The sequence below is a fragment of the Neomonachus schauinslandi genome, chromosome 11, assembly GCF_002201575.2.
Source record: "Neomonachus schauinslandi chromosome 11, ASM220157v2, whole genome shotgun sequence".
In the NCBI taxonomy this organism is placed as follows: Eukaryota; Metazoa; Chordata; class Mammalia; order Carnivora; family Phocidae; genus Neomonachus; species Neomonachus schauinslandi.
The window spans coordinates 77,827,694-77,844,293 of NC_058413.1; positions in this window are offsets into that span (position 1 = coordinate 77,827,694).

Here is a 16,600-nt window from a genome sequence, read left to right on the forward strand (position 1 = left end):
AACTAAATATACATACTGCTCCATTAATGTAAAGTCTATCACACTGGGATATAGCTCAATAGTCTGAACTCCAAAGATGACTGGGAATATCTTTAAGGCATGAGGAAAAAAAAAAAAAAAAAAACGTCCTTTTGAAAGATTTTAAATTTGCTATCTGCAACTATCTGGATTATTGACCTGAGAAAACTTATTTTAATGGTTACAAACAAGTAAATATTGTTAAAATAATTTCTATTTAAAAATAAAAAGTTCAGGGCGCCTGGGTGGCTCAGATGGTTAAGCATCTGCCTTCGGCTCAGGTCATGATCCCAGGGTCCTGGGATCGAGTCCCGCATCGGGCTCCCAGCTCCTTGGGAGCCTGCTTCTCCCTCTGCCTCTCTCTCTCTCTCATGAATAAATAAATAAAATCTTAAAAAAAAATAAAATAAAAATAAAAAGTTCATATCAAATTATAGCATAAGGATATTTATTTCCATTCCTCTCTTTAGTTATTCTCATTAGCATCACCCTGACTCTCCTTCTCAATTTTTGTAATATATTCTCCCCCCAGGATATTCTAATATGTAAAACATTTCTATTATGAATTATCTAAAAACTCATTTTAGAGATAATTTAGTTGGGGGACTACAAATATATAGCATTTAGTGTGCTAACTCTAGTCACAGCTGCTTATTGGCCTGAATGGAGAGGAATTCAAAGGGAGAGTTGGCCCAACTTCCCCAGAAAATAGTGCTGATATGATGGAATATCTATGTTAGAGAATGTGGTTGGGCATGCATGCTTATATAGTTTTATTTCATCTTTTTTCCAATTATATGTATTTATTGATTTCCCATCCCCAGGTCTTAACCTCATTCTCTTAAACAAAATAAGTTTTAGCTTAATATTAGTTTAAATCAATTTCAATGTATAAATTATTGTGACTATGTGAAGATTGTTCTTTGCTGTTCCACATAGTGTAAAATGATTACATTTTCTTTCTTGGATAGCTGTTTGCCTTGTTTGTCTTTTGTTTTGTTTTTTGTTTGTTTGTTTTTCTGGAATTAATAATTGCTTAACATTTTTTACTTGATCACATACTCTAATAGGGCAGATATCAAAGTCTATTTTGTTCATTGATGTATCCTAAAGTAACTAGTACAACATCTGAAACATTAAAAGGTCAATGAACATTTCTCAAATTAAACATACTTATTTTCTACTCTGATTGAACTATAAAATTTCTCTCTATATGATCAGTCACATCAGTTAACTTCTTGGTTCCATTTTTTTTTTCTTTGGTTCCATTTTTAATATTGGAGACACATCTCCTAAGCCTCTTTATTTTACTGCTTCTATCTAGACAAATTTCCTTTTGTCCTACTACATAGCTGGCTCATAGAATATTTATTTATTATCATCCTCAGAATTTTTGTCTTTTTCCTGTAAAAGATCTCTTAAATTTTGGATTACATAATATTCTTTGTCTTCGTTTCCTAATATGTTTTTGTGACAAAAACAAATTATCTAGTAACTTCCTGTGAAAAAATGTGTAGATGGAGGAATTTTTGCAACACTATATATTTGAAAATGGTAATGTGATAAAGTAGTCAGTTATTAAATTCTAGATTAGAAAATATTCTAATTTTTATGGCCTTTCAGATTTCCAGTAATGTTTTTATAAAGTCTGACATACTTGTGATATATACATGACATATTTTACATGACTTTCTGATCTAGAGACATTGTTTTATGGAAATATCTATTCTACATTTCTGACAAATTTGATATTTTTAATTCTTGAGTAAGTTCCTACTTTTTTTTCTGAAATAGTTTTCCTCATTCAGACATAACATCTCCTCATTTAATTTTATAATTTTCTTATCCTTATCTTATTTTGGATTCCTTTTTTTTTTAAATTCTGCTTTATGGAAAATTTCCTCAGTTTTTTTTTCCCAAAATTATAGTTGCACTTTTTTTTTCCTTTTTAAATTTTTTTTTAAATACCAATTAGTTAACATACATTGTAATATTAGCTTCAGGTGCACAATATAATGATTCAACACTTCCATACAATAACCAGGCTCTTTACAACAAGTGCACTTTTTAATCCCTATCACCTATTTAACCCCCACTTCCGCCCATCCCTCTTCTGGTAACCATCAGTTTGCGCTCCATACTTTCTATACTTGAGTCTGTTTCTTATTTTGCCTCTCGTTATTTTCCTTTGCTCATTTGTTTTCTTCTTAAATTCCACATATAAGTGAAATTATATGGTATTTGTCTTCCTCTGACTGATGTATTTCACTTAGCATTATATCCTCTACATCCATCTATGTTGTTGCAAATGGCAAGATCTCATTCCTTTTTATGGATGAGTAATATTCCATTGTGGAGATATGTATATGTATATATATAATCTCATGTCTTCTTTATCCACTCATCAGTCAATGGACACTTGGACTATTTCCATAAATTAACTACTGTAGATAATGTTGCTATAAACATCAGGGTGCATGTATTCCTTTGAATTAGTATTTTTGTATTCTTTGGGTAAATACCTAGTAGTGCAATTACTGGATCATAGGATAGTTCTATTTTTTAACTTTTCGAGGAACCTCCATACAGTTTTCCAGAGTGGCTGCACCAGTTTATATTTCCATCAACAGTGCAAAAGTGTTCCTTTTTCTCCACATCCTCGTCAACACCTGTAGTTTTTTGTATTTTTGATTTTAGCCATTCTGACAGATGTGAGGTGATATCTCATTGTGGTTTTTATTAGCATTTCCCTGATGATCAGTGATGTTGAACATCTTTTTTATGTGTCTGTTGGCCATCTATAGATTTTCTTTGGAAAAATGTCTATTCATGTCTTCTGCCCATTTTTTAATTGAATTATTTGGGTTTTGAGTGTTGAGTTGTATAAGTTCTTTATATATTTCAGATACTAACCCTTTATCAGATATGCCATTTACAGATATCTTCTCCCATTCCATGGATTGGCTTTTAATTTTGATGATTGTTTTGTTTGCTGTGCAAAAGCTTTTTATTTTGATGAAGTTCCAAGTTTATTTTTGCTTTTGTTTCCCTTACCTCAGGAGACATATCTAGTCAAAAGTTTCTATGACCCATGTCAAAGAGGTTGCTGCCTGTGTTCTCCTCTAGGGTTTTTATGGTTTCCTGTCTCACATTTAGGACTTTAATCCATTTTGAATGTATTTTGTGTAGAGTGTAACAAAGTGATTCAGTTTCATTCTTTTGCATGTTGCTATCCAGTTTTCCCAACACCATTTGTTAGAGACTGCTTTTATTCCATAGGGTATTCTTTTCTGCTTTGTTGAAGATTGACCATATAGTTGTGGGTTTCTTCTCTTTTCTATTGATTTACGTGTCTATTTTTGTAGTCATGTCATACTGTCTTGATCCCTACAGCTTTGTAAGAAACTTGAAATCCGGAATTGTGATGCCTCCCAGCTTTGCTTTTCTTTTTCAAGGTTGCTTTGAATATTCAGGATCTTTTGTGGTTGATACGAATTTGGAGGTCGTTTGTTCTAGCTCTGTGAAAAATGCTGTTATTTTGATAGGGTTTGCATTAAATGTATAGATTGCTTTGGGTAGTACAGACATTTTAATAATATTTGTTCTTCCAGTTCATGAGCATGGAATGTCTTTCCATTTCTTTGTGTCATCTTCAATTTTTTTCATCAGTGTTTTATAGTTTACAGAGTACAGATTTTTCACCTCTTTGGCTAGGTTTATTCCTAGGTATCTTATGGATTTTGGTGCAATTGTAAATTGGATTGAGTCCATATTTTCTCTTTGTGCTACTTCATTAATGCAACAGATTTCTGTATATTGATTTTGTATCCCATGACTTTATTGAATTCATGTATCACTTCTAGCAATTTTTTGGTGGAGTTTTTCAGGGATTTCTATATAGAGTATCATATATTCTGCAAACAGTGAAAGATTAACTTCTTTCTTGCTGATTTGGATGCCTTTTATTTCTTTTTGTTGGCTGATTGCTATGGCTAGGACTTCTAGTATTATGTTAAATAACTGGTGAGAGTAGACATCCCTGTTTTGCTCCTGACTTTAAAGGAAAAGCTCTGTTTTTCCCCATTGAGGATATTAGCTGTGGGTTTTTCATATATGGCCTTTATTATGTTCCTTTTAAACTTACTTTGTTGGAGAGTTTTTATCATGAATGGATGTTGTATTTTATCAAATGCTTTTTCTCCATCTCCTGAAAGGATCATATGGTTCTCATCCTTTTTTTTTAAATTAATGTGGTCTATCACATTGATTGATATGTAAATATTGAACCACACTTGCAGTCCAGAAATAAATCCCACTTGATCATGGTGAATCATTCTTTTAATGTTCTGTTGGATTCAGTTTGCTAGTTTTTTATTGAGAATTTTTGCATCTGTGCTCATCAGGGCTATTGGCCTGTAGTTGTCTTTTTTAGTGCAGTCTTTATCTGGTTTTGGTGTCAGGGTAATGCTGGCCTCCTAGAATGAATTTGGAAATTTTCCTCCCTTTTCATTTTTTTGGAATAGTTTGAGAAGAATAGGTATTAACTCTTTCTTAAATGTTTGATAGAATTCACCTGTGAAGCCATCTGGCCCTGGAGTTTTGTTTGTTGGGATCTTTTTGATTACTGATTTAAATTCTTTACTGGTTATCAGACGAGATCGGGCGCGCTCAGGGTGGGATCGATCTGTTCAATTTTTCTATTATTTCTATTTGTATTTCTTCCTCTTCCAATTTGGTAGTTTTCTAGGAATTTATCCATTTCTTGTAGGTTGTTCAATTTATTGGCATTAGTTTTTCATAACATTCTCTTATAATCCTTTGTATTTCTGCAGTGTTATTTGTTATTTCTCCTCTCTCATTTGCAATTTTATTTATTTGGGCCCTTTATTTTTCTTTTTGATAAGCCTGGCTAGGGGTTTATCAATTTAATTTTTTTTTTCAAAGAACCGTCTCCTGGTTTCATTAATCTGCTGTATTATTTTTGAGTTTCTATATCATATGTTTCTGCTCTGATCTTTATTTCTGTCTTTTGGCTGGCTTTAGGCTTCATTTTTTATTCTTTTTCTAGCTCATTTAGGTGTAAGGTTAGGTTGCTTATTCGAGGTTTTTCTTTCTACTTAAGGTATGCATGTGTTGATGGGGCACCTGGGTGGCTCAGTCGGTTAAGCATCTGCCTTCAGCTCAGGTCATGATCACAGGGTCCTGGGTTTGAGCCCCGCATTAGGCTCTTTACTTTGTGGGGAGTCTGCTTCTCCCTCTGCCTGCCACTCCCCCTGCTTGTGCTCTCTCTCTTTCTCAAATAAATAAATGAATAAATAAATCTAAAAAAATTTTTAAAAAAAGGTATGCATGTGCTGCTATGAACTTTCCTCTTAGGACCACTTTTGCTGCAACCCAAAGGTTTTGGACTTTTGTGTCTTCATTTTTCATTTGCTTCCATGTATTTTTGATATTTCTTTGATTTCCTGGTTGACCCATTCATTGTTTAGTAGAATGTTGTTTAACCTTCATGTATTTGTTGTCTTTCCAGATATTTTCTTGTGGTTGACTTTAAGCTTCATAGCGCTGTGATCAGAAAATATGCATGACATAATCTCAAATTTTTTGTACTTTTTGAGACCTGATTTGTGAACTGGTATGCAATCTATTCTAGAGAATGTCTCACGTGCACTTGAAAAAAATGTGTGTTGTGCTGTTTTAGGATAAAATATTCTGAATATATCTGTTAAGTCCATCTGGTTCAGTGTGTAATTCAAAGGTATTGTTTCCTTGTTGATTTTCTGTTTAAATGATCTGTCCATTGATGTAAATGGACAGTCCCCTACTATTGCTGTATTATCTATTACTTCCTTTATGTTTGTTATTGTTTTATATATTTGGGTGCTCGCATATTGGGGCATAAATATTTACACTTGAGAGATCCTTTTGTTGGATTGTCCCCTTTATTATGATATAGTGCCCTTCTTTTTCTCTTGTTACAGTCTTTATTTTATTTTTATTTATTTATTTATTTATTTTAAAGATTTTATTTATTTATTTGAGAGAGAGAGAGAATGAGAGACAGAGAGCACGAGAGGGAAGAGGGCAGAGGGAGAAGCAGACTCCCTGCTGAGCAGGGAGCCCGATGCGGGACTCGATCCCGGGACTCCAGGATCATGACCTGAGCCGAAGGCAGTTGCTTAACCAACTGAGCCACCCAGGTGCCCCAGTTACAGTCTTTATTTTAAAGTCTAGTTTGCTCAATGTAAGTATTGCTACTCTGGCTTTCTTTTGACACCCATTTGCATGATAAATATTTTTCCATCCCCTCTCTTTCAATCTGCAGATGTCTTTAGGTCTAAAATGAGTTTCTTGTAAGCAGTATATTGATGAGTCTTGTTTTCTTATGTATTCTGACACCCTATGTTTTTTGATTGGAGAATTTAGTTAATTTACACTCAGAGTAATTATAGATAGATATGTATTTAGTGCCATTTTATTACCTGCTTTGTCATTGTTTCTGGTGATTTTCTCTGTTCCTTCCTTGTTTTAGTCACTTTCGGTCTTTCTTTTTCACTCAAAGAATCCCCTTTAATATTTCCTGCAGGGTTGGTTCAGTGATCACAAATTTCTTTAGTTTTGTTTGTCTGGGAAACTCTTTATCTCTCCTTCTATTCTGAGTGATAACCTTGCTGGATAGAGTATTCTTGGCTCCAGATTATTCCCATTCAGCACATTGAATGTATCATGCCACTTTCTTCTGGCTTGCTAAGTTTCTGTGGAGAGATCTGCTGCTAGCCTTATGGGTCTTTTCTTATAAATTAAGGACTTCTTTTGTCTTGCTGCTTTTAAGATTTTTCCTTTATCACTATATTTTGCAAATTTAATTACAGTATGTCTTGGGGTTGCCTTTTTTTTCCTTCTCTTTATTTTTTAATAATCGGAGTTCTCTGTATCTTCAGGATTTTGATGTTTGTTTCCTTCCCCAGTTAGGGAAGTTTTCAGCTATGATTCCCGCAAATAAATTTTCTTCCCCCTTTTCTCTCTCTTCTTCTTTTGGGACTCTTATAATAATACAAATGATATTATGCTTGATGGAGTCATTGAATTCCCTAAGTCTACTCTCATGTTCCATAATTTTTCTTTCTCTTTTTTGTTCACCTTCATTACTCTCAATTATTTTGTTTTCTTTTTTTTAAGATTTTTTAATTTATTTATTTGACAGAGACAGAGATAGTGAGAGCAGGAGCACAATCAGGGGGAGTGGGAGAGGGAGAAGCAGGCTTCCTGCCGAGCAGGAAGCCCATTGTGGGGCTCAATCCCAGGACCCTGGGATCATGACCTGAGCCGAAGGCAGATGCTCAATGACTGAGGCACCCAGGTGCCCCCAATTATTTTGTTTTCTATATAACTTATTTGTTCCCCTGTTTCTTCCATCCTGTGTTCATTGCATCAAGCCTATTTCCAATTTCAGTTATTGCTTTTTTCATCTCTGATTTATTCTTTTTTCACTCTTTTATCTCTGTGGTAAGGGTCTCCCTGAACTCTTTCATTCTTTTAGCAAGCCTAGTTAGTGTCCTTATGATTGTTTCTTTAAATTCTCCATTAGGCATGTAACTTACATCTGTTTTGCTTAGATCTCTGTTGGTGACCTTATCTTGTTCTTTCATTTGGGATGAATTCCTCCATCTTGGCATTTTATCTAATTCTCTGCCTTGTCGTGGTTAGAAAAGCACATTAGGTTTCCTGCTCCTGAAAGTAATGACTTTATGAAGAAGAGATCATGTAGTATCCAGAGTCTGGTATTTCAGATGTGTCTCTGGTGTGTGTTGTCTGTGCTATGCTGTTGTGTTTTATCTGCTCTATCCTTCAGGCCAGTCGTCTGCAGAGGCTCTCCTTGCCTGCAGAGGGCAGTCCTTGCACCTTGGCCAGAATGTGGCAAGTTTTAATTAGGTCTGCTCTGGTCTGCTTGTGAAATAAGACCTGATGCTACTTCCAGTGGAACTGCAGCCCTCTCTCTGCTTGGGGGATATGGTGTGGACAGGGATTTCTTCTGGTCTTCTGGTGAAGGGGCCCTCTATGCTGGAACTGAGGCAAGCTTGATTGAGACAGGTAGTTCCTCCAGAAAACAATGGTGTGGGATTTGGTGTAAGCACGTTAGGCAGCCAGTGTCAGCACTGCTTTGCTTCCAGCAGATGGTTCTGCATTTATGCTGAGAGACAGTAGAGAGAAAGACATCTTCCATGAATGTTGCCTCTCAAGGAGAGGGAGCTCCAAGAGGAGCAAATAATCTCCCCATTGTCTGTCACAAGCATTCTTCAGATCATTGTTTCCATGCCTTCTGTCTTCAGGTTGTTGCCTGCCTTCTCTTCAAGAGTAGCTCAGCACCCTCTGGGCTCTATTCCAGCCAAGCCCTCCTACCATTAAAACTCAAGTCTTTTGGGGTGCCTGGTGGCTCAGTCGGTTCGGTGGCTGCCTTCAACTCAGGTCAGGTCCTGGGATTGAGCCCTGCATCAGGCTCCTTGTTCAGCAGGGAGTCTGCTTCTCCCTCTGCCCCTCTCCACGACTTGTGTGCTCTCTCTCTATCAAATAAATAAAATCTTAAAAACAAAAAACAAAAAACAAAAAAACAAAAAACCTCCAGGCTTTAAGCACCGTAGGTTACAAGAACACAGAAATCAGCTCTTCTCATTTTCCTAGCCAATGGCTTTGGGAGAATGTTCTCTTTGTTCTTTCCCCTGTGTGTTCCTCTCTTTCTCTCTCTCTCTCTCTCCTTTCTCTGCCAGCATGGCTCCTTCCTCTCTTCAGGACCGGTGATCCATTTCTTCCCCAAACCACATCTCTGCACTTCCTACCTTCTTTGATGTGGTCTCTTTCTACCTGTAGTTGTGGAGATTGTTCTGTCAGTCTTCAGGTTGATTTCTGTGGTATTTAGGATGATTTGATAGTTAATCTAGTTGTGTTTACGAGAGGAGATGAATTAGGGTCACCTTCTTCTGCCACCATCTTCCTTACCTCTCTATAATTTTTATGCTATTTTATTTTTCTTTTCAAATTTCAGATTCTTTGAATATCACTTTTTAAGAATATATTCATAGTATCTAGTTAACTTTATCATCGATACTTTATCTGTTCATATCCAAGTGAATATATTTATAGTTTTTATTTTCTTAAAGTTATATTCTGGTCTGTTGAATGTTCTCTTTGATTTTTTAAAATTAAGTTTTTTTTTATTTTTAAATTTTTGAGTTAGAACCTTTCCAAGATCATTGATTTTATATTTTTTGATGAGGTACTAAAAATACTCATTAGAAACAGCTGTTATGTTGACACAACTTCCCAACAAAATGTAACCTAAGCAAAGGAAAAAACATACTTACAGACACAGAGTCTTGAAAGACTATGGTATTTTAGGAAACATAATTATGTAAGTGTGGCTAATCTGGGTATCAGAAGGAAAAAAAAGAAAACTAGTCTGTGCAAAGAACTCTCAGGAAATTAAAGCATTGAAGTATAAATAAATAAATAAATATATATATATATATATATATATGGAGTAACCCATTGTAGAACAGTATAGTATAATGAATTTGTTACCCAGAGTAGTTATCAGGAGATTTAGTTTGTTTTGGCAGTGTGAACTTTAACATATCCCTTAATCTGTGTAACTAATTTATTGGTTTGGGACAACTTTCATTTTCCTTCCAACTCTGATTTCATTGATGAAATGTTAACAACCACAGGAACAAGGCCCAGTTGGTAGATTCCTTTGAAATTTAGAAACTTATGCATCATACTGGTAATTTGAAGGCCCTTACCAATGGCATTTTTTTTCCTACCCACATCATAGGATGCTTCACACATTGCTCCAAATGTAAACTCACTCAATTCTATTCTGTCAAAGAGTCCTAGGTTCTGATGAATCAAGAACAATGGAATTCCAATGATACTATAAACTTTATCATCATTTAGCCCAACTACCTAACTCATGCTGAATCCTTTCAACAACATATCTGCCAGTGGCTATCTTTTGCTTGAATATTTCAAGTGATATTCAGCAAGGCACTCTCAAATACATGGCCATGCCTTAGACTGCTGTGACAATTATTTCTTATACCATTACTGTGGTCATAGTTCTAGTTTTAATGGCTTGGGAGGTTGTGATTGAGTGAAAACTATCATGAAGTGTTATTTTAAGAAATGCAGATAATGGATTTCCAGTGTGTCACCCAGTGTATGGCTCTTTGGTGCTCAGAATATGTTAGTGATTCTTTGCCCTTTAAATAATTGAAGGTAGAAATTAAATGATCTTTCTTTCAAATTTAGGCTTATCTTCTCAGTGTGAACCAACCCGCATACCAGTAATTATGCTTCAGCTAAGAGGTCTTTTAAGTTCACTAAAATTTGAGGCTGTTCCAACTAGTTTAGTTTTGTTTGTTTGTTCATTTGTTTAGCATTCTTAGAATATGAAAAAGTCATTATGACACTTTGAAAGTGGAAACACAGACAGCAATGAGGAGGTTGTTGAAATCATCCAGGAAGAGATGATAGAGGTTAGGTTAGCATAGCATCTGAGAAGATTGAAAGAGAGATTTCAGGTAGGTTCTGGTGGTAAACCTATGTTCTAGTCCATAGAACATTCTAATGGATTAGAGTATAGCTGGGAGAGGAAAAGTGAGTCAAGTTTGATGTCCTGGTATTTGGTTTGAACGGCAGAGGTGATTATGGTGCCATTTACTGTGATGGAGAAGACTAGTTGGAAAACACATATTGTTTTAGACTTAAGTTTGAAATGACTAAAAGATATCCGAGAGATCTTAATTAGAATGTTGGCTGAAGATGGCTAACACAAAACTTATCTCACTTTCAAATCATAACCTGCTAACCTCAAAAGGGCAGCTAGTCATTTAGACAATACTACTTTTTGCTTATCAGTTTGCTCTCCTACTGTCTTTGATTGGTGATTCCTAAAATTAATGTGCACACAAATCACTTGAAGATCTTATTAAAATGCAGCTTCTAAAAATCTTGTGAGACCTGAGAATCTGCATTCCTAACAAGATCTAAGTGACACTAATGTTATTGATTGTCTGATTCACTCTGAGTATCAAGGTGTAATCTAGACAAAACTTTCCCAGTTTTATTTAATCTTATATTTCCCAATTCTCTTTCCTCACTCAGCTGATAATACCATGCCTTATTTAAGGAGAAAAAATATTAAATCAGAAGAGAATTTTTGCATTCTTCAACCATTAAATCTAACAACCCACTCATCCAGGAGGTCTTTCCTCTTTCAAAAGCGGGCTTCTGTATAAGTCCAATCCCTCTACTTATTTATTACATTGTAGCCCCTCCTACTTTCTCAAAAACATCAATTCCATAATTGCTACCTCCTTTCCTAACAACATTACATTTTCACTCTTTACTGAATCATTCTTTTTATACTTACCTGCTGAGATATACCTTTGCGTTAAGATAAAAAAAAAAAAAAAAGTGTATTGGTATTTCCTTTGCTGCTTTATTTCTCCAAAGTAAAACTTTCCAAAAAAGCATATACTTGTTTCTCCAATTACATTCTTTCCATTTTGTGATGATGGTTTTAGTAAGTAGTTATTGTTAAGACCAATAATTTTCTTTACATTGTTAAATCTAATGGTAAATTCTCAGTTCTCTTTTTATCTCATCTATCAAGATCATTTACATAGTTCTTCTTGAAACACTATCTTCCCTTGGCCTTTGTGAAACCAACTTCCCTTTGATTTTCCTCTGACTTAACTGGTTTGCCTTCTTTTTCTTTTTGACCTCTAATTTTAGAGTACCTTAGACCTCAGTTGTAGGACCTTTTATCCATATACAGCTCCCTAGGTCATCTCATAATGTTTCATGGCTTTAATTAGTACATGTGCTCCTGATACCCAGAAATACATTTTTAGCCCAGATATTTCCACTGACCTACAGTCATATATGTAAGGTGACTGTGTAATTTATTGTTCAAATTAGAACACTTCTGAATGTGAATGTAATTATTTTGTGACAACATGTATAAATGAAGACTGATGCTGGCTAAACAAATTTTTATGATCACCACATTTATAACCAATTGCTTACCCACCATACATATTTGGATTTTATGACACAGAGAGTTGTGAACAAATATCCATTTTTGTCTTCTTGTGTGGAAATAGAACACTGGATCTTTAGCTGAAAATATAACTTACTAAAATAAGAACTCTATTTCCAAACCTCTCTTGCCATTGGATGTAACAAGGTGACTAAAGTGCTGAGCAATGAAATATAAAGTAAACTGTTATGTACAGCTTCTAGGAAGTAGCTTAAATATATTGGGTATGCCCTTCTTATATCATTTTCCTTATTCTGCCTAGATTATGAGTGCAGGAGCCATTTAGAATCCTTAGGTAGAAGCCACATATTGAGAATAGCAATACAAAAAGACAGAAGTAGTTTGGATATTAATACTTCATGAGCCATCAAACTAGCCCCCATGGACTCCTTTTGTTTATGTGAAAGATAAACACCTATATTGTTCTAACGGCTGTTAATTTAGTTTTTATTACAGTTGAATCTAATCCTTATTAATAAAAGTGTCTAACATTTATTAGTTTATTCATTTATTTATTTGACAAATATTTATTAAATGGCTGGCACTGTTCTGGGCATTTGGGATACAATACTGAACACAAAAGGGGTCTCCTCAGAGCTTTAATGCTGATAGATTCTTACAAATATAATAAAATATCAGCATACTAAAAATAATAAATAAATTATATAGTATGTTAAGTGATAAAGGCTAAGGAAAAAATGAAAAATAGATAATGGGGAATGGGTTTAAAATTCTGGTCATAGAGGTGTCAGGTTTGGCCAGCAAACCCCAAGACGACAAATGAAAAGATTACTCCAGACACCTTAGTAGGAGAAAGGAGAGGCCTGGGGACCGGATGCTCTAGTGGTGAAAGGCCCTGTGCCAAGCTTTGTCTCCACTTTTATTGGGGTCTTAGCAATACATCAGGCACAAGCGCAAAACAAGGAGGAAAGTGTAACTTTAAAGGTCAAGATAATAATACATGGGGCAGCGTGTGATAAGGGCGAGGAGGCAAAAAGTCCGTGAAGTACGTGACTACCACAGGTGCCTGTTTTTCTTCAAAACTTAAACATTTACTCCCTAGTTGTGAAACTTGAGCCGCAGTAAGAATCTGGTCGCTTTCAGCCAAGAAACTTCAGAGGAGGCCCAGCGTTCCAGGTACTCCTCCTTTGCTTTTCAATTAGTCTCATCCAGGGAGGCATATACAAGTCAGATTTTGTCTATCCAAGCACTGTGAATTCCCACAATAGGGGAGGGTTAATAGTCTAAATGAGGTAAGAATCCTTCTTAGGCAGGTGAGAGTAAGTAAAGAATTGAACAGGTGAGCAGTTTACCCATAAATGTATCTGGAGGAAGGTCCTTCCAGGCAGAGGGGATAGTCATACAGAGACCCTTGGTTAGGAGTATGCTTGTTATAAGTGAAGAAGCTAGTGAAGCAGGAATTGACTGTTTCAGGGAGAGTATTGGAGATTAGGTCTGAGAGGTAGTGCAAAGCCAGATCATGGTAAAAGCTGGCTTTTGCTCTGAGTAAAATAGAGCTACTGCAAGATTTTGAGCAGAAAAGTGATATGATCTGACTTTAGTTTTAATACAATTCCACTAGCAGTGATGTCAGATTTTACTGTGGTGGTAAGGGATGTGGAGGAAAGGGTAGAAACAAGGAGACCAGTTTGTAGGCTACTGTATTAATCAAGGTGAGGAATAATGTTTGTAAACTCAACATGTCCTAAATGCAATGCCTGATTTCCCACCACTGTCCCCTCATCAAAAAGGTCTTTATGCAGGCTTCTGTAACTCAGTAGGTACTTTGTTCTTCCAAGCACTTAGGCCAAAAACTTTGGGTTCATTTGGATTCATTCAGAGATGAAAGCTCAGAGAAACATACTAACATACAGATTTTATGCAAGTTGTTCCTGGGTCCCAGTTCCATCTCTGTCCTTCTCTCTCTCTCTTTTTGTTTTTTCTTTTTAAGATTTTACTTTTAAGTAATCTCTACACCCAGCATGGGGCTTGAACTTACAACCCTGAGTTCAAGAATTGCATGCTCTACTGACAGAGCCAGCTGGGAACCCTGTCCTTCTCAGTTTTGTTAGCCATTTTTACAATTGTTGGATAATATAATATTCTCCCCATAAACTCTTTCTCTATGACTTAAGAGAGTTCACATTGGGTTTCTGTCACTAGGAGACATCTTATTACCAAAGTCTTTAAAAATACATACAATAAGAGTTCACTAATATTTGTTAACTTGAAATAAAATAGAATTTCTATTAATTATCCATTTGCTGAGTAATTATTAGGTGCCTATTTGTACCATTTTAATTCAAATATTAAAAACAAGATAACTGGCTTATCTTGTCTCTCTTTAGAAACCAAGAAGAGGGGTACCTGGGTGGCTCAGTCGGTTAAGCATCTGCCTTTGGCTCAGGTCATAATCCCAGGGTCCTGGGATCGTGTCCCACATCAGTCTCCCGCTCAGCAGGGAGTCTGCTTCTCCCTCTCTCTCCTTCTGCTTGTGCTCTCTCTGTCAAATAAATAAAATCTTTAAAAAAAAATAGAAATAAGAAGAAATATCCATCAGTACTTTTGATTTTATGATTATATAAATAGTACTTCACCAAAGAAGCATTAAGTGAAGAATATGAGCATAATTTTGCATTATGACCTGTCACTGCCTCTTAAATGTGTTATACTCCTTGCCTGGAGTGTGCTATGAATTTAAATGAATTTTAATTAATTTAAAACCACAATTAGATAATTGTAAGTGTAAAAAAAAAACTATGATTTCCCATCAAATAGATAGCAGCCATTGTTAAAGTTACAATTTGAAGATTTCATTTCTTTTACTTCCATTATTTTCCAGTTTATACAATAATAGAAGAGTTGTGTTTAAAGGGAATTTATGGGGTGCCTGGGTGGCTCAGTTGGTTAAGCGACTGCCTTCGGCTCAGGTCATGATCCTGGAGTCCTGGGATCGAGTCCCGCATCAGGCTTCCTGCTCAGCAGGGAGTCTGCTTCTCCCTCTCCCGCTCCCCCCTCTTGTGCTCTTTCTCTCTCTCACTCTCTCTCTCAAATAAATAAATAAAATCTTTAAAAAAAATAAAATAAAGGGAATTTATGTAATTTCACTCTTTTTTTTTTTTTTAAGTGATACAGACTAAAATAGTCTTACTAACAGAGTCAGATTAATACCAGGTGACACTATATACAGAAAACATTATAGTATGTTCCCTTAACTCAATATAATTAAGCATAGAAACAAAAGAAAAGTATAAATAAATGTAAGGGATTCAAATAATTCTAACTTTCCATCTGATGAGTAAAATGATTTTCTTTAAACATAAACTTCATAGTCTATCACATGGGTAATCCAGCACAGAGACAAAAGAGATAACCACTTCTGGGATTATTTCACCTCTCTTGAAATCTGTATAATTTACAAAGAACTTAAAAATTTTGTACCAGGCGGGGATGCCTGGGTGGCTCAATCGGTTAAGCGTCAGCCTTTGGCTCAGGTCATGATCTCAGGGTCCTGGGATCGAGTCCCACATCAGGCTCCTCGCTCAGTGGGGAACCTGCTTCTCCCTCTGTCTGCAGCTCCCCCTGCTTGTGCTCTCTCTCTCTCTCTCTAATAAATAAATAAAGTCTTTAAAAAAATTTTATGTGAAGTGAAATAAGTCAGAGAAAGACAAACACCTTAAGATTTCACTTATATGTAGAATCAAAAACAGAAAAAAAATTAACAAACAACAATAAGAAATAGACTCTTAAATACAGAAGACAAACTGGTGGTTGCTAGAGGGGAAGTGGGTTGGGGGATGGGTAAAACAGATGGAAATTGAAAGGTACAAACTTCCAGTTATGTAACAAGTCATGAAAGATGAAAAGTACAGCATAGAGAATATAGTTAATAATATTGTGATAACAGTGGATGGTGACAGATGGCGACTACACTTATAATGGTGAGCACTAAGTAATGTATAGAATTGTCTAATCACTATATTTATACCTGAAACTCATATATCATTATATGTCAACTATACTTCAATAACAAATGTAAAAAATATATAGATGTATTAAGATACCAAAAGAAAATAATTTCACCATTCAGAAGAATGATTCAATTAGTTTGAAATTAAGGTAATAAGATTCAGGGGTTTAAAAAGAGAGCGAAACAAATTATTAGGAGGAATCCATTACTAAACTTCATGTCAGTATAATTCTAGAATTCATGCTAATAAAGCTTTGTTGATAATGTTTACTCTTTTGTAGATCACTTTACACTTTCAAATAATTTTAATCCAGTTTTAAAAGGAATAATGTATTTCTAATTTATTTAATTCACAATGGAAGAATAATCTGAGAAATGATTAAATATTCTTATATTATCTCAGAGACACAGACAACACACAGAAAAAAATAATTTCTCTCTACAGTTCTTTCCTTAGCTTATGAAGGAATACCTGTGATCATTAGGACTTGTTTCCTATTTAAAAAATAGAA